This window comes from Neolamprologus brichardi, chromosome 13 (assembly GCF_056152115.1).
Source record: "Neolamprologus brichardi isolate AB-2024 chromosome 13, ASM5615211v1, whole genome shotgun sequence".
NCBI classification, from domain to species: domain Eukaryota; kingdom Metazoa; phylum Chordata; class Actinopteri; order Cichliformes; family Cichlidae; genus Neolamprologus; species Neolamprologus brichardi.
This window is the reverse complement of record NC_142116.1, coordinates 28,505,963-28,529,352: the sequence shown is the minus strand read 5'-3', so window position 1 is coordinate 28,529,352 and position 23,390 is coordinate 28,505,963. Positions and strand designations below refer to the sequence as shown.

At 39.1% G+C, this 23,390-nt stretch overlaps 1 protein-coding gene across 4 annotated transcripts in view; it reads left to right on the top strand.

Annotated features, from left to right (window-relative positions):
* LOC102779806 (uncharacterized) overlaps positions 1-23,390 on the top strand; it is a 407,388-nt gene that overhangs the window by 108,638 nt on the left and 275,360 nt on the right. For 3 of the 4 annotated variants that reach the window (XR_004844183.2, XR_437580.2, XR_015719894.1), the window contains one exon: positions 10,298-10,420. The exons of the other annotated variant lie outside the window; for it this stretch is intronic. The gene's annotated coding sequence lies outside the window, so the exon portion shown is untranslated. The remainder of the gene's footprint in view (positions 1-10,297; positions 10,421-23,390) is intronic. 4 annotated transcript variants of the gene reach the window in all.

The window sequence follows — 23,390 nt, the reverse complement described above, 5'->3', positions numbered from 1 at the left end:
TGGCTTAAAACATAGAGAAGTGCCAGAATACTGTAGGTGTGTGTTGTAGCTTCCTAGTTATGGCATTTATGGCATTTCTTTTTTTGCTATAACCATGAAACTATGATTTTGTAGGCTTGGCTACAGCCACCTTCTGGTAATACACAAGAGAAAATCAGGAGGAACAGCAGTGATCTTGACAAAAAAAACTGCAAATTTTAGTTCCTTTTGCACAAAATGCCCAAACTTCCATTGCAATTACATTTGCAGCTAAATTAGGCATATAACATTTTCTTCTGTTTGCTTTTTGATGTTGGAAACTGATCTGACATGTTTTCTCATTCTTCGCTATCTGAGTGAGAGTGGATGGAAAAATCACATGAAATGCTTCATTGTATGCTGATTTCTTCATAATCCAGGCCAAAACTAGCTTGTCAATGAACAAAGTGCAAGTTTTCTGTGTTGAAGCTAGTTTATATCTACATTTTTAAATAACTAAAACGTAATTTTGTTTTTAACAAAAAATTTAGGCATCTAAGTTCTTTGAGTTCCTTTAGTTTGAGGCTAGTGCTAGTTGTTAGTTAGTTAATGAAAAAGTAAAATGTAGAAGTTTGTTGTGTTTTTACCCATGAAAGTGGCTCCACATGGTTTACAAAGCATCAAATTGTCCTTGATATTAAATGTAAAATGTGTCCATAAGTCTACTTTCTTCCTCCAAAGTGTTGACATTTTGTTGCGTTTTCTTGACAAGATGATGTGAGTTAGTTCAACTCCGGCGCGTGGGCAGATCAAATGTATGAATCTAAACTCTGATTGGATCACTTCCAAACTTGTCCCTCCATTTTACATACCTTAGTTAGTTCTGATTGGATCTTGTGTCTCAATATATCAATATATTTCATCAGTTTTTACACTTGTACATTTGTCAGAAAAAAAATGGTTGCTGGCAAAAACTTTGATGAAAATTATTGGTCAACCAAATGAACACTTAGTATTCACAGTTAATACAGTTTACACTAAATTAATACAGTTTACATAAATGAATCAAAACCACCTTTTCCATCAGCTAACTAAGAATATACTTAATATATCATAAACAATAAATAAATATACAATGGTGACTGTTTTCATACTCATACTCAGAGTTTCTGGTTCTCCTGAGGTTGTATTCTGATGTCATACATGCATTTAATAATACATTAATAATACATTTTTATGTGTCTGAAATTTAAAGATGTTTTACCTTTACATAGTTTCATTATGTTGATCCTCTCAGTTCATCAGATATTAAACTGTTAGCAATACAATCATTGCAACAGTTCAACTTTTAAAAAATATGTATGTAATTCCCACGTACACCAAGTTCACGTGGGTAGAAAATTAGTCAGGTTCATTGTGAATTCCCGTGTCGTAAATGCTTCAAATTCCAAAGAAAATATGAAAGTGAAGAGTAAAGTTGGTGCAAGTTAGAGTAAAATGTAAAAGGAGATTTTCATCAACTCTGATTAAGGTAGTGCAGTGGCCTGTGTGTCTGTGCTGTTCAGGTTTGCCATCGCAAACGCTGCTTGTCGGAGTCACTGCCTGCACTGTCTTCTCCTAATTCTGCATATGTGTGGCACTATTTGTGCTCACATGCAGGCAATATTGTGTCCGTGTTTGTGTGTGTGTGTGAAAATGTGTGTGCGTGCATTTAAATCTCCTGCTGCCACCCCCCATCTTATTGCTTTCTTTCACTTCTCGGGGAGAAATCCTCTTGATTCGCCCAGTCCCCGAGGCTAGAGCCCCATACACAGCAGATGTTCCACTGAAAAGGCCATGAATGTTTAATCATTTGTGTTATTGATGCTGCCTTTTTGTTTGTTAGAAAGTGTGAACGACTGTTATATGTCTATTTTTTGCATGTTACATATCTGTGTTTGGGCGCGCGCATGTGTGTGTAAAAGAGAGAGAGACAAAATAAACATCACTCTTTTTAATCCATTGCTTTTGAAAAAAAAACCCTCTTTACCTCACATGCCCTGCAATGAATGAATAATGAAGTCTATTAAAAATGTTATTCAGAATCATTACTGAGTGTGCTGTGTCAAATATCACATCAGTGCACTCACACAAAACAAGACAATCTCTTTTTTTTTTTTTTTGTCAAACAAAGTTAAACCCTACTTTTACCCGATCATGGATGAACAAACTGGGCTCCGTCTCTAAACTGTGATTTGTTGAACTTAAAGCTGCTGTTTTAGTATTTGAGCTGACAGCCAGATTTGATCATAATTAGACAGCATGCCGTGGGCTTTGATTGGCACGGTAATTGGATTGTCATTGGGGCTGAAAAGCTATTATCTTTGGATCATGCCCCATGAAATTTGTTGGAAAAACTTCTGTGGCCGTCATTAAGTCAGCCATCTTGGGGGCCTTAGCAAATGAGCTTTCTATTTTTTTTTTCCTTTTTTTTCTTTTCATTTTTAGGTAAAAGAAAGAGAGAGTGAGAAGAAGGGGGGTTGAGAAAAGAAAAAAAAAGAAAAGGTACTTGTGCACCGCTGGGACCCTTAGATCTTCCGAATCGCAGCAAAGACAATCTGGGCTCTATTGATTAATGATATTAGCATAGCAGGTAGCGCTAAGTCGAAAAGCAGCGTGCTGGGTTATTGCCCATTGCTCTCACCCACTTGCAAGTAACGTAGATGGGTGTGTGTGTGTGCTTGTGTGTGTGTGTTGGGGGGTGCAGCAAGTGATGGAATGGGATAATAACAGAGAGGTGAGCCTGGAAGGAGTGTGAGGGAGGGGAGTGGTGGGAGGAAAAAGGGAAACTGCAGGGTGGCTTTTCATTTGCAATTGTTTATGTAAAGTATCAGGTGTGATGCCCATTTTAGGGGAATAAGTAGCAATACAAGGTAATGAAAATGACAACAGAAATGTGAGATATGAAATGGGTAGAATTTCTCAAAGCTATTGGGCAATTAAATCAACTTAGACAACTGTGAAACCTGGAAAACATCAGTAAACTTTCTCTCTTTCTGCCTCTTTTCCCAACCTCCCGGCGTTAACAGTGGAAGTACCTGTTTTTGCATATTATAGTACGCCACAAATTACAAAACAGAAACAGATCACTGTTTATGCTTTCACATATTTCTACAAAACTGAAAAAGAGAAACAGAAATGGGAAGTATTGATGTAAAAATACTTTTTTTACAGTACAGACTTTTTTAGGTGTCTGCACTTCTGATTTCTTTTTCACAGATATCTGTACTTTTTACCCCGTATATATTTCAAAATAGGCTTCTTAATCAAGGTTTAATGTATTTGAGGGAAGATTATACATCACATCTCTTCATGCCTTCAAACATTTCACTGATCTGAGTATAAATGGAGGAAATAACAACACATAAAAGACAATCCTAGCATATTACCAGACCTTATTGTACACAAAGAGAGGAAACAGGCAAAACTATGTAATTTATGCAACACCGATGGCGCTATATTCAAGAGTTAAAGTGGGCTGGAACTATAAGAAACAGAATTTCTCTACATATTTCCATAAATTGCGATACTTCAGCACTAGCTATAGAAGAGGCGCGAGCATAAATGGAGTAATATGTTGTGGCAGGTCCTTTTGTCTGTTGCAGTTTGTTCCCAGCCACCTCTGTCTGTCAATGTCCTTCTTCCCCCACTCGTGAACAGAATCATAAACTCTTTAAATTTCTCTACTTGGAGCGGGAACTCTTCCCTGACCCAGAGTGGGAACTCCACACTTTTCCTGTTGAGAATTATGGCCTCGGACTTGGAGTGTCTAATTCTCATTCCCACCACAAACCCTTCCAGTCCAAGCTGGAGCAACAGTTTTTAACCTGGGAGAAAGATATAGCGACAGTTAGTTCCAACAATAACCAGAGGGCCAGATTTTATCATTACTGAAACATTCACCCATTTACCAACAGACATAAATTCTAATTAGAAATAGAATTGGATTCACATAAGAAATCTACTTACATTACCAAACTCTAGTGACTTGTGTCTTTTTTGCAGGTATCCTCCTGAAAGTCTTTTTAAAAGGTTGTAATAACTGTGATGTGGTCAGGGGCGACTCATTTGGTTGAAAACAAGAAATCTGACTCCAGTGGAAAAAAACAGACCTCAGCATTGTGACTTAAATAAATTAGTCATAAAGTGTCCATGGTTTTATCATATATTGCATTACATTGTAGCACAATTGTGCTCAGTTGTGCTACATTGTAGCTACAATGTAGCACAATTGTGCTCAATTATGCTACATTGTAGCTACAATGTAGCATAATTGTGCTGCATTGTAGCTACATTGTAGCTACAATGTAGCAATTGTGCTGCATTGTAGCTACAATGTAGCAATTGTGCTGCATTGTAGCTACAATGTAGCATAATTGTGCTGCATTGTAGCTACAATGTAGCAATTGTGCTGCATTGTAGCTACAATGTAGCAATTGTGCTGCATTGTAGCTACAATGTAGCAATTGTGCTGCATTGTAGCTACAATGTAGCATAATTGTGCTGCATTGTAGCTACAATGTAGCATAATTGTGCTGCATTGTAGCTACATTGTAGCTACAAAGTAGCAATTGTGCTGCATTGTAGCTACAATGTAGCAATTGTGCTACATTGTAGCATAATATGTGATAAAATGAGGGTGCGGTGTCCATTGGTTTCTCAGCAACAATTACACCTCACTCATGATGTCTCATTTTAAAATGACAATATGGTGACAGTGAAAGTGTTTTTTCACACTATTAAATATTAGTAGGTATTAGTATGCATAAGGTATGCATAAACTCCCTGCCTGAGCCTGGTTCTACTGGAGGGTTCCATCTTTCAAAAGGGAGTTTTTCCTTCCCACTGTTGCCAAGTCCTCACCCATACGGGTTGTCTGATTGTTGAGATTATTTTTTTAATTTAATAGAAACAAGTCCCTCAAAAATAATTAGTGGTCATTCTTGAGCCACTAACCTCTTTTTTTTTTTATTAGCACTATTTATGTGGGCACATCTTTAAACTCATATTTACGCTGGGATTTCCTTACCTGGATGACTGAGCATCCTAATTTTTTAGAAGGTCACGGTGTACATTACAGCCCATGTGCTCACAGCATCCCAGACACCAAATATTTGAAAACTGTGTTTTGGATTTCAGTGTGCACATTAAGCCTTGGCTCAGGACTTTTTCCATAGCAACTAATCCAGATCATGCGCCAACATATTATTGACTAAATGCGTGTTCTGGATAAAACTTCTCATTGGTTCTGTTGGCTAAAGTTTGGCCTGTTTTTGGCATCTTCTTTTTGCTGTATAATGGTGTTTGTCTCTGAGGTGGGCGGATTGAGCCAAATTTCAATAGCAGTGATACCAACACTGGTACTGGTAATGGATTGATACTAGCGCAGTAGGATGAAAATTTTGTTTCTATGCTTGAAGATCAGTATGCAGTTCACTGAATTGTGTTAAATACATTTTTTGGGGGAAATGAAAAAGAGAATAAAAAGATAGACGTGCACTATGAAAGATTTCTCAACCTCTTGGTGTTGACTGTCTGTGACTTCCCGGATAATCATGTCAGATTTAACAAATGGATTGCCTTATTGCAGTCAAATTGCTAACTTTACATGCATATGTATGTCACCACATCTCGGGAAAATAGTTCCCTAATAGACAGTCTCACCAATTCCCTACAGGGGAACCCTACAGGGTACAAAATGTAGAACCACATAATGTTCCCATATAGAATAATAATAATTATGACAATAATGTATTTGAATACAGAACTGTCATGCTTTGAGAAGCATAACATAGAGTCCTTGCTGGTGTGTGTGTGTGTGTGTCAGAGAGAGTGGTGTTCCACACACATTTTGATTTGTGAGTGCATCATTAAAGCAAGATAACAAAAATTGCTTTGCATATGTGAAAGCAAAAGGCAGTATCTGAAAAAGTAAGTCCTATAAGCTGCACTTTCTCCACTCACAAAAGGATATGCATAAACTCTTATGTTAAATGTCGAACAAAACAGTATTTAACAGCATGTCTGGATAGTTTCCTCTTCATTGCAAGTTAGGGACATTGTTGCTGCTTGTCACTGACACAGGAAGCTCTAGGCTTTGGTCAGGCAACCTGTCATTGTCTCCACTTATTTGAGCCGCTGAACTGGACCATTTGACTGTGTTTGTATTGTTGGTGCCTTTTGAGCACCTGGAAAATTGTATGGTTTTCTCTGTTTCTAACTGTACCAATAAACTATGCAAACAGTCTGTGCTTGAGGTTTGGTTAGTAAAATTATAGCAGTTCAATAGCTACTAGTTAGTAAAACAAACAGCACAGCACCCGTACGTTGATGAGTGCAACTTGCTAACTGTACTTGCTTGCCTTAGCAAATGCTTTAGCCATGCATCTATCCATCCATTTTCTTCTGCTTATCCAAATTCATAGTTGCAGAGAGGTTGGAGTCGATCCCAGCTGTCAAAGGGTCAGAAGTAAACCCTGGACAGATTACCAGAAAGACAAACAACCATTCATGCTCATTTTTCACTTATACCTTGGAATCACTAATAAACCTAACAAGCATATCTTTGTACTGTGGGGCAGAGTGCACACAGACATGAGAGGGAACATGCAAACTCTACACCGAAAGGCCCCAGCTGACCGGAGGATTCCAACCTAGGATCTTCTTGCTATGAGGCAACATTGCTAGCCTCCACGCTGCTCTTTGTCCAAATCTGGTCATTTTTGCCTCCAAAAACAATGCGGCATCCAATCTGTGAATGTTGAGACCTCAGAATGTGAAATCCAGAACTAAGGTGCAACGACACAGTAGCATGTTCATCTTTTATGTACAGTCTATGTGTGAAAGGTGTAATGCAGCAGGAACGTGTTTTGTCAGTAGCAACTCTCTCTGTTTCCTCTCTTTCATTGTGTCTGTTCATGAAAGTTTGCATGCAGGCACTGTTGATCGTGGCCTATCAAGTGTCATCTGATTTGCATTCAGTGGATGCGTCATTATTCACAACATTTGATGTCCACAAAAACACATTAGACCTCCCTGTTTTGGTGCGGAGTGGCGTTGGCCGCAACCGCCCAGACATCATTTGTGCACCCAGATAGTCAAATGTAAATTGATATGTAAGAAAATGCCCCATTAACTTTTTCATTAATGGTTATAATGCATTCTGAGTGTCATCCGCGGGGCGGTGCGCTTCCCTGAGCAAGGCCGCACACACATGTGCTGCACACACAAACGACAAGGTCCCAAATACACAGAGAAACAGGCGCACAAATGTATGCTGATAATTCACTGAGGAAATCATGAAACACACTAAGAGAGAATTATTTACACACCTCCATCACTAAACTTCACATGTATTTATCTGAGTAGAATACCATTTTATCACCTTTTCTTTTGGATTTTATCAATTCAAGCTTACAGATGTGTTAACAGGTATCTGAATGGACTCATGGTGGGATTCGTTTCCATATCCTTCCATTCATGTTGCAGACCAGTGGCCTTAAGTGTGAGGTGGCTCACCTGTGTTGTCACGCACAGACTCTCAGTTTTCTATGACAAAGATACACCAATTAGATCAGTCCCAACTTCTGATGACTTTGTATAAAGACTTGCTCTCTTGATAACTCTCATATTAATAGATTGAACTTAAGAACTTAGTAATTGAGAAAAATGCAGGCTATGAGTGTGCCTGTAGAATTTTACATAAGCTGAGGAGTGTTGTTGTTTTTATTGATTTTGATTTTACTTATTTATTTTTTTACTATGCAATATAAAGGAGGCCTCTTTAGGTTAATTACAGTTATAGTTTACTGCTGCTGATTGATAAATGCAAGTTATTCACATCCTCCCTTTGTTTCTACTGCCCATCCCTGTTTGGTGTATAGTTTTATGCAGATTCACTTAATTTATCTTTTATATATTATATGTACCGTTTGTATATTGTTTTTAATGTGCATTCTGTTATTAGCATTGTTCAATTCTTTTCTTCTACTTTGTTATTTGGCCACAATTGAATGAGCTGGTGGATCAGCAAGGTATGCTAAGTCCAAAGTCAGCATCACAAAGGTGGCGAGATCATCACGATAACTCATACTAAACACATTAGCCTGCAGACCCGTTGGACACATGCTTGCATTGCCTGACAGGTTGGCAAGTGGTTGCTGGAGGTTGTTGACAGTTGCAAGCTGAAACCGACTGCAAAGAGATACACAGTGCTGCACTGAAAAGGTTCTTGTAACTGCTTTGGTGGCTAGTAGGTTGCCATGGCCACCTGTAGTTTGAACAGAAGAAACCTGCTCTGCAAACTCACTGATTAGTGAAACTGAAAAGTGTGATGTAAATGATGTAAATGTTTCCCTTCAAAGTAAAAGTTGCATTTTTGGAAACGTGTTGCTGCAGTGGTAAAGGTTTTTACTTTGAAGGTTATTTCTACCAGGCTCTATTTCCAGTTTGCATCATAGTATTTTTTAGGTTTCACTACCACTCCATACATAATTGGCAAGTGCTTGCAGACATGTTGTTCATAGGGCTACACCATAGCCACAGAGTAGATTTAACACAGTACATCAATCTATGTGACAGTGTCAGACCCACATGCGATGTTTTATTAAATCAGGTTTAAAGTTTCACATGAGAAACATTGCAAATAATTGCTCTCTTGTCTTTTTCTTTCCCTTTATATTCTTTATAGATCTCTATCAGTAGTTTCTCTTATCATGTCATTAGTTCATTTTATGCAGAAGAGGAGTCAAAAAATAGATTAAGTGGGAATACAAACTGAAGTAGAGACAAACAAAGTTTAGGACCTCCAGTGTGACACCCTTTATGTTTTCTGTCAACCAACACAAACAGCTACAGGGTGTTGAAGCTGCTTCATAGTTCACTCCTCAGGTGACAGCAGAAACCAAATAGAACAGTTGTATAATGGCTTGTGTTATGTTTCAGTTGTATTCTTTTACTTAATCGTCATGGATGGAGGTAGCTGTCTTTTTGTCCTCTATCCTGGTTCTTTACTTTCTGCTCTTTGTGTTTATAAGAACATTTTGTGTTTTTGTAGATATTTTCTTTGCTGTTTGCATGTTGTTGCTGTGTATTAGATTGAAAAACAAAACACCCAAGAAACTCTCTGAAAAGAAATGTGGTCAGATTCCAGGTTTTGTCTTTTCAGTACCGACACCATTTGTTATAATTGCTCATCAATGCAGCTTAAACTCAACCAGTGTGGACAAACTGTAATAGTGAAACATTTACATTTGATTTTCAGTTAATGAAATCATTGCATTTTGTGAGGCAAACGTATCTTCAAATGTTTTCTTTTTTTAAACCATGTTTTTAAAGTCCTGGTTACAGCAAATAGAAAAAAAATCATTAAAAATATTTATCTGATAAACAATTACATGAAGAAAATCAGTCATTTTAATTATAAGTTGTCCTGTTATCTCCTTTTCAACGTGTAGTACCTCCCACCTGTTTTTTTTTTTTTTTTATTTGTCTGTCCACACACAAGCTAACAGCATATATACACAAACACACCAATACTCCCACCAGCAATCACCGCCAGAGGTAATATGTCTATTGTTCGACCAGCACGTCAAGCACTTATCCCTGAGTGTTTGCAGGCTGCTGAAAGGAAAGAATTAAAGGTGAGTGTGTATGTGTAAATCATTCACACACACAGGTCGCTAGGCTGCAAAACCATGGCAACATTTACGGGATCAAGCACGAGTGGCAACTGTGTGATTTCAGTTTACTCTGACGTTTGTGTGTTTATGAACACGTTGAAGCATGGAGACTGTAGATAACTTGGCACAATAACTAAGTTGGCCATGGAGCAGATGGAAACAAAAACAATAAAAGAAGAAACAAAACAATGGTGCAGATATTAGAGAAGAGCACAGTGAGATCCATGGATGCTTAGGTGAAGTTATTATCCAGTTATGGCACGCATAATGGCAACAAAGCTGTACGGTAAATTACAAACAGAAAACAAAGACCTGAGTTTTATGGGAGCCTTTGAGTCGCTTCAGGCATCTTAACTTTTTGTGGAAAAGGATTCTTCTTCTGCTTTTTGATTAAATGGTGGTGTAGACGTCTATGAAAAGAATTTGAAAATGTCAAGATGTTTGAGGAAAAACGTTATATTGTTATAAGAGAAAAGTCAGTGTCATGTACAAATCTAGTGGCTTTCACCTGCACAAACTATTTTTACATTACAAACTGCATTCTGGAATAACAGCACAGATCATTACAATTTGCCTTTAGATATATTTTAAAAAATGCTTTTATTTTGGTTTGATTTTAGGACGCAAGCTGGAATGTAAAGCTCGGTGGTGGACTGGACCCACACCTGGACCATATTTCACCAGGGTGCATACGAGAGAATGGATTGGATCATAGGTGATAGCGTGTTTTTACCTGGATAATGGTGAGCATATATATATATATATCTATATAAATGTATATATATTTATGTGTTAATTTATGCCTAATTACCAGTAAACTGAACTTAATTATTGAATTACTGAATTATTTGCTATTTACAGTTAAGTGATAATTAATGTTTACTTACCATCTTTAACATCTTTAATCAATGGAAACTGATGTTTATGGTCTTTGATGTATTTCACTTACAGTTTAGTTTTATAAGCACCCAAACAAGCTTTAGGAAGAGCTCAAGGGTGTAAATGCTCATAGGACTGTAGGGCTTTAGTGTAATTATGCTTAATAAAAAGAGCTAGGTTTAACCCTAACCCTGAGGTGCCCTTCGTCCAGGTATCAACCTGTGAATGACTGGAGTAGTGAGTAACGATTGTGTCACAGCATTGATGCTAAAGTAAGCCCTGTGACTATTTCTGCCAACAGTATTTGAAGTGCTCTAAATGAGAATGGGATCAGTGATGAGTTGAAAAACCATTATCACAAAATGACAGTCGCATTCCCTAATCATTAGTCCATATTGTAGAATAATGTAAAATGTCCTTCAGAATGTCATATTTATTCTCTCTCATCAGCAGTGACACAATAGATAATATAGCATCCTTCCATAGATTCAGCAACTGGCATATTCTTATTTACAAGGCCATCCTTGATCTGCTCCCATCTGACTTTGTATATTTTGCTGTACGCAATTTTGTGGACACTCTTGCAAAATATATTTTCAATTTCATAATAAAAATGCATTAAAAATACCTTTGATGTTATTAATGAGAACACATTCAAAATTAAATGAACTACACACGTGTCTCATAAATCCCTAAGATGCACCAGAGCGGCCGTCAAAGCTGGTCATATATGCCTGGACAATCTTTGAGTGCATTTCCTAAAAAAGAATATAGTCAATGTAAATAGAGCCTGCAGATCTAAATAGACATTGCTACTCTGCTAAAGGAACATAATCTAAAAATCTGGATAGTTGCTTTCATGCGCTGCAACATTACTGAGTGATTTTAAGGTGAAAGCCAGGATGAATATACTACATACTCGTGTAGTATGAGTAAGCGTTTGGGTTGTCTCTGGTGTCTGTACTGCTGTTTTATATTTGCTGCATCTGTTTCTGTTCATGGCTTCATGCACCAATAAGACAAGTGGTTATTAAAAAAACAAAAAAAGAAAAAAAAGTTTGTGGGAACAGAAGAGATTTTAAATTCTCCCGATTCAGCCCTAAAAACATAAAAAGGGACAATAATTCAGACTAAACAGGAAGCCACATTAATAGCCGTCCCCTGTCGGGCAGCTATCAGTCAGTGTTAGCGAATCCACAAAAGTTTGGCAGCCATCGCATGAACAGCTGGAGTTGTGATCATTCTTTCCATTTTCTTTGACACCTACTTAGAATAGATTAATGAAAAATGAAACGCCTTTCAGATGTTCTTTCTGCACTTGCTCGCTCACTCCGCTTCACTCGTGCTATTAAATGTACTGTTAAGGAGTGAAGACATTAACAAAGTGCAACAGATAATGTGGACATTTTGTGCGTAAGCCGCGATATGAGAGATGTATTAATGGAGGGAAATTATTGCGCATTCAATTACGCCACAATGCCTTCCAGAGAGGTTTGTGCGATTTTGCCGCGGCCTGTCACGACGGGGGTCCCCCCCCCACCGCCACCACCACTACCACCACCTCGTCTGACTGATGAACACCCTAATCTGCTAATGCTAATCTCAGCAAACGGAGTGGAGGTGGTTTCGATGTGTGTGCGTGTGTGTGGCGATGGTGGCGGCGGTGGTGGGGGGTTATCTGACGAGCCAAACGCCTCGACTCGCAGCTCGCTAACGGTGGCCAATAAAATTAAAGAGCCGGTGTGTGCCCGGGCGGCAGAGGAAGACGAGGGAGGAAATCAGAGATAGATAAACAAATAGAATCATAAAAAGGCAGGGCGCTGGTGAAGTGGTAATTCAGTGGGAGTTCATTAGGGGAGAGATGGAGGAATGAGGAGTGGAGGGCTAAACTGTGGATGACATTACCTCTAATGTGGCTCCCCTGCAGAGTTTGTGATAGGGTGGCCGTTCCCGGCGAAAATAGGGTTTTTAGCATGACGCCACGCTCACAAAGACAAACTCCCACTAAATAGGATTTTTTTTTCTTAAGCATTGTACTATTTTATTCCCGAAAAACATCTCCAAATGGGGTTTTCAAATGCGCTCAGGCATACAGCCAAGTTGAGACAACATGGACAAATGAGTTTTGTGGTGTGGCAAATTTGTACAGCGCAATAATGTTTGGAGCACTGAGCCTAAAGCAACATTTTTCTGTCATAAAAAAAGAGAAAAAGAAAAAAAACAGACCACCCATCAGTTGCATTCCATCAATTATACTAATATGAAACAGGACTCGTTCTGGACAGAGTGCAATTGTTGTCTGTCTAATGTGAAGCTGCTCAACATTCACTGACCAATTAACCTGTCAGCACTTTTTCTTGATGCTGAAATGTTCATTTTTCCTCCTCATTTTTCATGTCAGTGAGCATCATTTAATCACTTAAAGGGTCACTTCACCCAATTTACCAAAAAAGATATTTTCTCCCGCAGGTCTATCTGTATCTATCCATGAAGAAAGATTTGGATTTATTTGTTGAGATTGTCATTGTTCCCCAGACCTCTTCCTCTACCCTGTGCCTAATGTATTTCCACTTAACTTTTCAAGCCCTGTCATTTTTTACCTTTCTAACACATGCCCTCGGGCATCCACTCCCCTGGCCAATCCCCTCTTATATACACCCATGTGTAGACAAGCTTCTACAGTAAGTCTGTCACAACCAAATCTCACTTCTTAAGAACGTCGTGACACATAATGTTTAAGGAAAATGGCAAAGGAAACTCAGCTGGGAGCTTTATAGTGTTTTTCTGTTACATTTAAAGATAATGGTGGCTCTAATGAAACACAAGATTCTTAAACTCTCAGTAAGGAGACCAGATCTATTTTCTTACTCCTCCCAGTTTAAGTTAATCCTATCTATGGTGGGTGCTGCAGGACAAACAACTCTGGCTGCCATTCATCTGTAGTGAGTGTAGTGCTGTTTTTGCAGTTGTTAGCTGCTGTTAGTGAACCTTTCTTTGAAGTGTATGTAACAGTTATGTTGCCCCTTTCCTTTGGATTTTCGCTCCTTTGTTGAATGGGACCCTGCTAATAAAACTGATAAAACAGTTATGAACCTTCATATCTTGAGTCTGAAGGTGCAGACACAAATTAAAATGAGTCTCCACGGCACTCAAACACCTATGAGTTCTCTTCTCCTCCATGTTTGGTCTACTATATATGTGGCTGGCTACATAAAAAGTGATTAGCTGTTTAAAATCAATGTACACACTAACATCTGAACGAGTCACATTAAATGTCACCCAAAATTGTGTTGGTTGCAGGTAAGCATGATCAGAAATCAGAAGAACTAATCTTAATGCAGTGAACTGATGCATTTCTTCATATCCAATTCAACTATCTCATAGAGACTATGCTATTTAAGCTCCTTTATTCCATATTTGGTGTGCTTATGCAAGCCACTTTGCAACAACTGCAACAACTGCTCAGAAATTACCTCCTCCATTCATGCAGCATGTGAATGCATGTGAGCATTGTCTTAAATGTTTGATTCCTGCTCTGTTCTGACAGGAACTCCACACTCCAATAGAAAAAAAATCAAACAGGTATTTTTGGTTAATTGAACTTTTTTCATAATGATTTTGTTCCTGACTTCATATGATCTCCCTTCATCCCACAGAGAATACACAAAAACCAACATAGTTATAGAAAATATGTTTACAGTTAAGGCTAGGTTAATTTTTACTTGTTAAACATCTTCTAGTTTCTAAAACTACGCTTATTTAGCTAAAATGTCATGCAACCCTACCCCTTAGTGCTTCCCCAACTAATGTGAACATAGAATATTTAGTAGTTATATACAAAACATACAGTTTTCTAATATTTCCTCCCCTAACTTCAGCCAGTCACACCAGATGGCCCCGCCCCTCCACGAGCCTGGTTCTGCTGCAGGTTTCTTCCTGTTTAAAGGGAGTTTTTCCTTCCCACTGTCGCCAAAGTGCTTGCACATAGGGGGTCATATGATTGTTGGGTTTTTCTCTGTTGTATTATTGTGGTTGTGATTTGGTGTTGTATAAATAAAATGGAACTGAATTGAATTGTGTGTGTGTAATGTGTAGTGCCTTTCTGACTTTCCCCCAGTTGCCTCTTTGTCATTACTTTGCTCCATTTTAAGAAGCCTGATTATGGAAATTTAGGAGTGGCAACTTAAAAAGGACGCATAAAACATGAAGCATTCTATGTGAAATTAGTTAAAAGGCAGCAAATTCAAAGATCTTTGAATCCAGTTTCTTTGTTCATCAATAGATGCCAAAGGGATTACAAGTGAAAGAAGTGCTAGCAGCACCAGCATTATCTGTCTCTGTTGTCTGCCGTCTACCTCTGGATGTATTTGTGAGACGTCACTTCGTCTGTAAACAAATTTGTGTTGCTCTTAGCGTTCTGGCGGATTTGTTGTCTGGTGGAGTGTATTTAGCAGATGAAACGTGTTGTTGTGACAAGCATGATGGAACACATATGTCGCCGAGGGCCATCCTCCCTGCCTCCCGTCTCGTGGCTACATAAGCAACTGATTGTGTTTTTCGGAGGGAGTGTGCGGTGACGAATGTGAAGGCTGTTGTTTTGTCGTGTGAGCTGCTGGTGTCTCATGGTGCTTTAATGTTACCCGAAGCACGTGTGTGTTGGTATGGGTAAGAGTTGTTTATTTCTTTCTTTCTCTCCATTATGACATTCTTCGTTTTCAGCCTAGCATCTCTACTCTTGTCTTCCTCTCCTTTTTTCGTCCTTCTCTCCTCTTCTCTCCACTCCTCTCCTGTCCCTGACTGTTATCCAGCACTTTAGAGTAGATGTAATTGCTCAGACAGAGCAGGCGTTCAGAGCACTGTCGATGTAAATGCTGCTCCATGGCAGTGGCTGACTTAATGAACAGCAGGGCTCGCAGCCCTCTGGCAGCACTTAAACTTTAAAACATCTATTATTGAGGCGTGAGAAAAAAACAGAGTGGCCAGCACTGACCCCTCTCTCATCCCTCTCTTTTTATATCTCTAGTCATGCCAGTGGAAGGGTTGATGTTGTTGAAAGATAAAGGTGCTGTGTGTATCCTTTTTTAACTTCAGTATCCTTGTAATGTATCCTTTTTTAATCTCTGTTAATTTATTATAACTCAATCTGAAGAGCACATCACATCTACTTTTCTTTGGCTTCAGCACTGAGCTTCCTCTGTTACGTCTTGCCATTAATACAAATATAATATTCTTTGCTTTAGAAAAACATCAGACAGGGACAGATAAATCTATTAGAAGGTCTTAGGATGAAGTTGAACTATGGGCTCAACTACTATACAACAGAGTATATTGGAACACAGAGCTCTTAAACAACACATGACTTCATGTTTTGGTAGAGATGCACCGATAGTATAGGTCCTTATTAGGCTAGTTTACGTGTCATATTTAAAATGGGTTCTCATGATTCATTTCAATGTGTTCCACAGGAAAATGAGTAAAAATAATTTTAAAAAATTACACTTACATCACAGAGTCATTAACCAGCTGAAATTAGTTTGCTGTGGCTTTACATATGCATGATCCAGTGTAACACTGAGCTTCCTGGAGCGAATGTCTTAAATTATGCACTGTTATTACCCATTATTAGACAATATGACATCTCTCCCTTTCCTATTTCTTTCCAGTCTTTTGCACTTGAGACAATAGGTTAGAACAAGTCTAGTGATGTGTGAATCATGAACGAATCGTTCAATACTCGAGAATCACTTTACTGACTCGTGAATCATGATTCACCAGCCCAAATGACTCACTGACTCATCCCTGTCGCTGTTAGCAAACTAATTTCATTAGTAGAAATATATCTAGCTTAAAATTAAAATTGTGTGGAAAAAAAACAACAGCCAGTTTCTTAACAAAAACATTTCTGCTCTGAACTGGAAGAAAAACCCCTGAGTAGAAAGCTCACATCAAGACAATAGCTCCTCGGTTCACAGTAGCATCGCTCAGCTAACATGCTAACAACACATTTGAGTTACTCACCCCTCCCTTACTGTGCTGAATTGTAGCCAGTGTTGCCAACTCCTCAGTAAGGAAAATCGCTATTGGCTGTCCTAAAAGTCGCTAAATGACGTCATTGCCTAATTTGCATAATTGGTCATGATAATGTAATTGTAACCTTAGAGTAAATTAGAGTTTATTTAGAAATACAAATTAAATTTCTTTTAGCAATTATTGTTTTTTTAAATGTCACAATTCCAACCCTGCTCCTTTATCCGGGCTTGCACCAGCAAAAGTAACCCGAAATAGGCACTCTGGTGGAGTTACTTTGTGTGTGTTTATAAGTGGTTTTAAACCTTGTGATCCACATAACAGCATAAGAGTAAAAGAAGAACTGACTGCGTTACAGTCAGTGCGGGAGCTGCGACTTCGCTCATTTGCAGTTTGGACGCATAGGTGTGAACATCTCCTGCCCTGATAGCAGCTGGGGGAGGACTATCCTCCGCCCGTGAGCGCTTTGGAACGGGCGAGGTGGCCACGGCAGCACCCGCTGCTTGTTGAGAGTAAGAGTGATACGCGCTTTCACGTCAAAAAGTCGTCATAAGTCTCCAATAACACTAGAAAAAGCCGCCAGATTTGTTGCTAGTTGGTAAGGGGGTCTGAAAACTCGCTAAATATAGCGACAAAGTCGCTAGTTGGCAATACTGATCGTAGCGTAAGCAAATCCCTCACTCACTCACCCCCTCCCTTACTGTGCTGAATCGTAGCGTAAGCGAATCACTGGTCGTGTCCAAATTCATGGGCTGCATCCTCATGAGGCCGCATTTGTAGACCGATTACGTCACAGCGACGCGCCAAAGGCTGTCCAAATTCGTAGACTCCTCCGAATGCAGCCGACAAATGCGTCCTCCTTTTCCCCGAATTTGAAGGATGAGTCGGGTGTGTCCTTGGTGGCCCACCATATCCCAGAATTCATAGCCCAGCCAAACTCCAGTTTCCAACAATGGTGGCCGCTACTAAGTTTTAAAATTACTCTTATTAATCTTTCTGGGTCACAAAATAAACGTTTAACATATTTTCAGGCTATAAAGTAGCTGTGTAAACATCAAATATCTGCTTGGTTTATCAAGATATTGCATATTTGCAAAAGTTCTTCGGCGTTTTCGGAGCATCTGCTACCCACCAGCTCGATAGCTAGTCAGGAGTTTGAGGGTCATTGAAGCCGCAGAGAACGGCACAACTCCCGGCACATCATTTTCAGATCACCGCGGACTTTCGCTACTCAGGTTAAACGTAATATATAAGTCACTTAGACAACCTAAAAATGTTATTGTTGGGCTTTTTTCAGTGTTTTATTTGTTCGTGAGTAAATTGGTTTGGCTGAGATTAAAGGTATTAGATTAGATTAGATAAAATAAAACTTTATTAATCCCCCGGGTGGCTTCCTCCTTAGTTTTTACACAGCTGAATAAACGTCAAACAGAAAACTGATTAAACAGAAGTGTGAGACGGTCAAGAATTTACGCCAGTGTCCTGTTATATTTTAGATAGCAAGGAGCAGACGGCCGAGTTTATTAAACTCCACCGAGACAGCGGTGACGCTAATCAGAAGGCTAGACTGTCCAATTTCACAGCCGTTTACTTCCGGCCTACCCGGCCTTTGCGGTCTACGTGGGCCGGGTCCTCAGGAGGATGCAGCCCATGAATTTGGACATGACCACTCACTCACTCACTCACCCCCTCACTCCTGGCTCACAGCTTCTTCTTCTTCTTGGTTGGCAACCAATGTTAAGGCGCATTACCGCCCCCTGGCTCACAGCTCAGTGGACATTTAGATATATATATAAATATATATTTGACACATTTGAGGAAAATACAAATAAAATACAAATAAATAAAATAAATGTTCCCTTTAGAAATCTTTTTTTGCTCTTTTTTGCTCTATAAAAACAGTTGTTTTTCTTTTTCAATCACTCATCTTAGCAGTAGGATTTACATGAAAAGAGAAATAAATTAAGTTTGAGTGAAAATGTAAATTTTTTGCACTCTCTGGGCAACTGACTCAGTGACTTAAATGACTCAAAAAACCCGATTTACTTTGGTGAGTGACTCATTGAAACTTGATTCAGTAATAAGAATTGAATTTACCATCACTACACACAACAGGAGACAGTTTGCATACAGGAATGCAGACTGGTTGGCAACTGCCTGGTAGCCACTAGGGATGGGTACCGGTATCCGGTACCATGATGGCACCAGTTCTGACATAAATGGTAGCAACTAGACCGAAAAGCAGCGCACATTTCGGTGCTTTTTCCCCCCCTGAGATGTGATACACTTTAGATTCTAGCCAATCATTTTACGTTTCCGAGGATAGTAGGCGGGCCCAGGTACGTACGTTCTTTTAGAGCAGAGCTACAGATTAAAAACGCCCAAGGCGAAGCGGTCAAAGTCTGGCTGTACTTCACAGCAAAATATGCAAACTCAGCAGCCTGCAACAAGTGCTTTAAGGTGATACTGTGCAAAGGAGGTAACACCTCGAATCTGATGAAACACCTGGCGACGTATAGCGTTTTTTTAAAAGCTGAGAAATGCGCCGCATTTGATAGCTTGCTGCGAGCCCTCACATCTAGCCGTGCACATCTACTGCGGGTGTGGTGCCTGTTATTGGACCTGGAGTTAGCAAAATCCCCCAAAAACCCGAAGAGGAGAGTCCTGGCCCCTAGCCCTGCCAGTGTAGCAGAAATGATGACGGATGATGATGGCAGCAGCAGCCGTTCTTCTCTGCGTGAGTAGCTTAATGTTGGTCTGTGTAATTTCCGTTGAGTACGCTAACCACTTTATTACATTAATGCAGTGGTTCCCAAACTTTTTTTGCTGGGCCCCCCTTTGTTTTACAAGAAAAATGTTCGCGCCCCCCTACCCCCCGTGCGTGGACGCACGCACGCACAAAAACATCCTCCAACTACACACACCCATATTTTGCACTATTGCGGTTTATTTCACACCTCAAACATTTAGTAAACAATTAAGAAAATACATTTAATCTGCAATAAATTACAGGTAGTAAGAAAATAAACTACTAACTAATTTACGCTACGTCTGCACCTACACGGGTATTTTTGAAAACGCAGCTGTTTCGTCCACACGTAAACGGCGTTTTGAATCACCGAAAACAGAGATTTTTAAAAACTCCTTTTTTGCGTTTACGTGTGGACGAGGAATACAGAGTTTGTCACACAACGTCAAAGGTATGTGCCTTTTTTCACGTCGCGCTGTGCGCCACATTATTGTTTACATGAGATGAATTGCAGAATGGCAGATTGAGACAAAATACTGTTAATCTGACTATCTGCAGGTTTTACACGCAGTTACTGTCCCTCCATTTACAAAGGCAGAGGCATTACGGTGTGATTATTTTACATGTAGTTGTTTTTTTTTTCATGTGTAATAATATTCAACATTGCTATCAATGCATTTTTCAAAAGATGCCTCTCTGTGCAAAATGGGATTAAAAACATAAACAGCTGTGGGATCCTGTTTGTCCAGGATTTAGACAGGGGGAACAAATCGTGGCAGGATCAGCCTGATATTATTTGTATCCTGCTGTAACTTTACTGTATAAAGAGCTAACATCTCCAAAATGTCAGGAGTAGTTAGTTATTATAACAAGTGTTTGTGAACTAAAAATCAAGAATGTGGGATCCTGTTTGTCCGTGATTTAAACAGCCCAGCGTGCTCCCAACGAAGGGAAAACCAATTCTGCAGGGAGACCTACCTTGGCACTTGTGCAGGTGAAACCAAAGGGAAGATTTGCTTCACCATATTTTCTAGTCTTTGGCTTAAAATGAAGTTGCTTTGGAAACCTTTTCAGCGATGCTTCATCTCCTGCTATGCCTTTCTGTGGGCGCCCCGTGCTAGCAGTGTCCAAGCGTTTTGATTTTTTCCTTTTCATACTGCGCCCCCCCTGCCATGGCTCTGCGCCCCCCCTAGTGACTTGAAGTTGCCAGGGGGCTGCCAACTAGGGTCAAAGTCTGTGTGACTGAGGCCGCAAATGTGTTCTCATTATTGGAAACATCATATAAACATATATATTTGGTTTAAGTTATAATATTGCCTGGATACACTGTGTAGGACACAGTGTCACTGGGAAATCACCTATTTCTATTATCTGCACTGTTCTCACACTGGTGCAATTGGGCTTTGTGTTTTTGAAAAATATTTTAATGTTCTTATTTATTTGTGTTTATTTGTGACTGAGCTGATCAGGTAGATCTCAAGTAAATTTAAAAAGTAGCAGACCCAAAAAAATATAAACTAAGGTTATATTTGTGACTTTAGAAATCACCACATTCCAAATAACACTGGGATATTTTCAACATGATTGAAAATCTTGTTTTCCATAATGTTAATAAGAAGGAAAACCTTGAATGCAGATCTGTTACAGGTTCTAAATTTACAAGCCTCATATCTGGCACAAAGAGGAAACAAGCTATGTGCAAACTACTCTATGATGCTCTTTTCTGAATGACTACATTGAGAGCACTATTATCCGCATAGTCACTGAACATTGGCACTGGACATAAATTGTGTGTCATCTAATGAGGACCGAAGACAAAAGATATACCTACAGGCAATCTTACTGCTTATATTGAAAGATATTGGGATTATATTTATATTTTGGCTACTACACAGGTCATTGTAGTAGCCAAATAACTTAATTAGAAGTTATTATATAACTTAATTCAACCTTTAGGTGAGGTGTCCTTAATAATATTTTGAGTAGTAACTAATATCTTATTGATTCCTAAAAAATATTTAACTTCACATTTACTGATTATTTTTTTAGGCAGATTTTCATTTATTTGCAGACTGGAAGTCTGCACAAATGTTTTCATCTTTGTGTACTCTCAACTTACTAAAAAAACTCCCGCATCTTCCAGAAACATCTTCATCTCTTGCGCTAAGTGATGCAGGTTTGGGGCTTCATATTTTCTCACTGGAAGAACTTCATTAATTTAATCTGCAAGTAATAAAGTTAAATTCTTCAAGGGGAAATCCACAGGCACTGACTCCCAAGAAAGTGGACCAAAGCCCATTGGAAACATTTCCATTCATGGAAAACCATGAATGGAAATGAACTCATAAGGTTGCAAGATGATGGCATGATATGCCGTCAAAGGAGAGGGAAGACCAATGATGAGCTTATTTCTAAAAATCTTAAAGCAAAAAGAAAGGTTGAAGTGTTGCTGTCCCATGCCTAACCAAATGTTAAAAAGGAAATCAAACTCTTGTTATAAAGAAAATTGAGTATTAAAGGTAAATAAAACTAATTCTAAAAGAACCTTTTTGTAAAAATAATGTTGCTATCTAAGTGCCATGTGTAGTTTTTTGAACACACCCAAATGTTTATGTGAAATAGATTGTGGCATGGGTTCAACAGTTTTACAGCCCGTTGTTAAAAATATGGCGCTAGCTAGTAATGCAGCTATGACACTTTTTGCTTTTAGCTGACCTACAAAAGCAAATATAAAACTGCCATCCTTCGGTTAGCTTGTGCTGGATGTAAATACAACCTCTAAGTACAGATGAAGTCAGAGGTAGCTTAACGCTAACCTTACTCTTTTTCGCTCTCTTTGGGAATACGAATTTAAAAGGCCATTATACTCCATCACCTCCACCATGCACAGTGTCACTGCCATCACTGCAGTGTCAAGTGTCTTATTTCTGTATTAGAAGGGAGAGATAAGTGTGTGTGTACGTGTGTGAGCAAACTTATGCCTAATGCGCTACCCACTGTGTGTTAGTGAGAGAGTGAAAATATAATGTACAAGAGGTTAGCTGTGAGTGTGAGTGGGCCTTGCTCCGCTCTGGACGCACTTATCTCTCCTGCTGTGTAATGGATCCTACAGGATATTTGCATAAGGTATGGCGGTGATGTCATTTGGTTCTCAGAGCCGCATTTCAATGGTCATTCACGGTTTGCAAAGTGGACATACTCTGAACGAGCTGCAGCACTTCAGCTCCTTCTGTTCAAACTTTGATCAAACTTGTATCAGTTACTTCTGCTAGACTGAAACTGATGTCTGTGGAAAATTCAGCTAAATTGAGTTTCATGGCGACAGAATGGTCAACATGTCAGAAGTGGAGAACTGAAAACAGGTGGATGAACAGAATAGAGAAAACAAAGAGAAATGGTATCTTTGAATTTTTTCAATTAGTTCTTTTATTTCCAGAATTACTTTACATAATTTCTTCAACTTCCTTAATTCTGGCCCAATATATATATTTAAAATATATATTTAGCCTTTCGTCTTCCTGTGTAATATGTAGCGTACTTCATGTCTCTTGTACAGTGAGTGAAATACTAGCCTTTCTCAGTATCTGCCATTCACACAGCTGTCTTTTATCCTGTCTTCCTTCTCCCTCCCCAAACGGTTGCGGCAGATGGCCGCCCCTCCCTGAGCCTGGTTCTGCCAGTTTCTTCCTGTTAAAAGGGAGTTTTTCCTTCCCACTTGCACCAAAGTGCTTGCTCATAAGGGGTAGGATTGTTGGCTTTTTCTCTGAATGTATTATTGTAGGGCCTACCTTACAATATAAAGCGCCTTGAAGTGACTGTTGTTGTGAATTGGTGCTGTATAAATAAAATTTAATTGAACGGAATTGTATCTGAGTATTGCTAGCTATATTGACAACAGCTAGCTGGCTAACCACCCCCATCTTACATTACTGTAGAAAGCAGATGTACTGTTATGTGATGCGTTGCTGGTTAAAAATCAGCATTATTTGTTATTTTACATAAGGTATGCTCATGGATTACATTAGAAGGTGAACTCATGTGACAATCTAGACAATTAG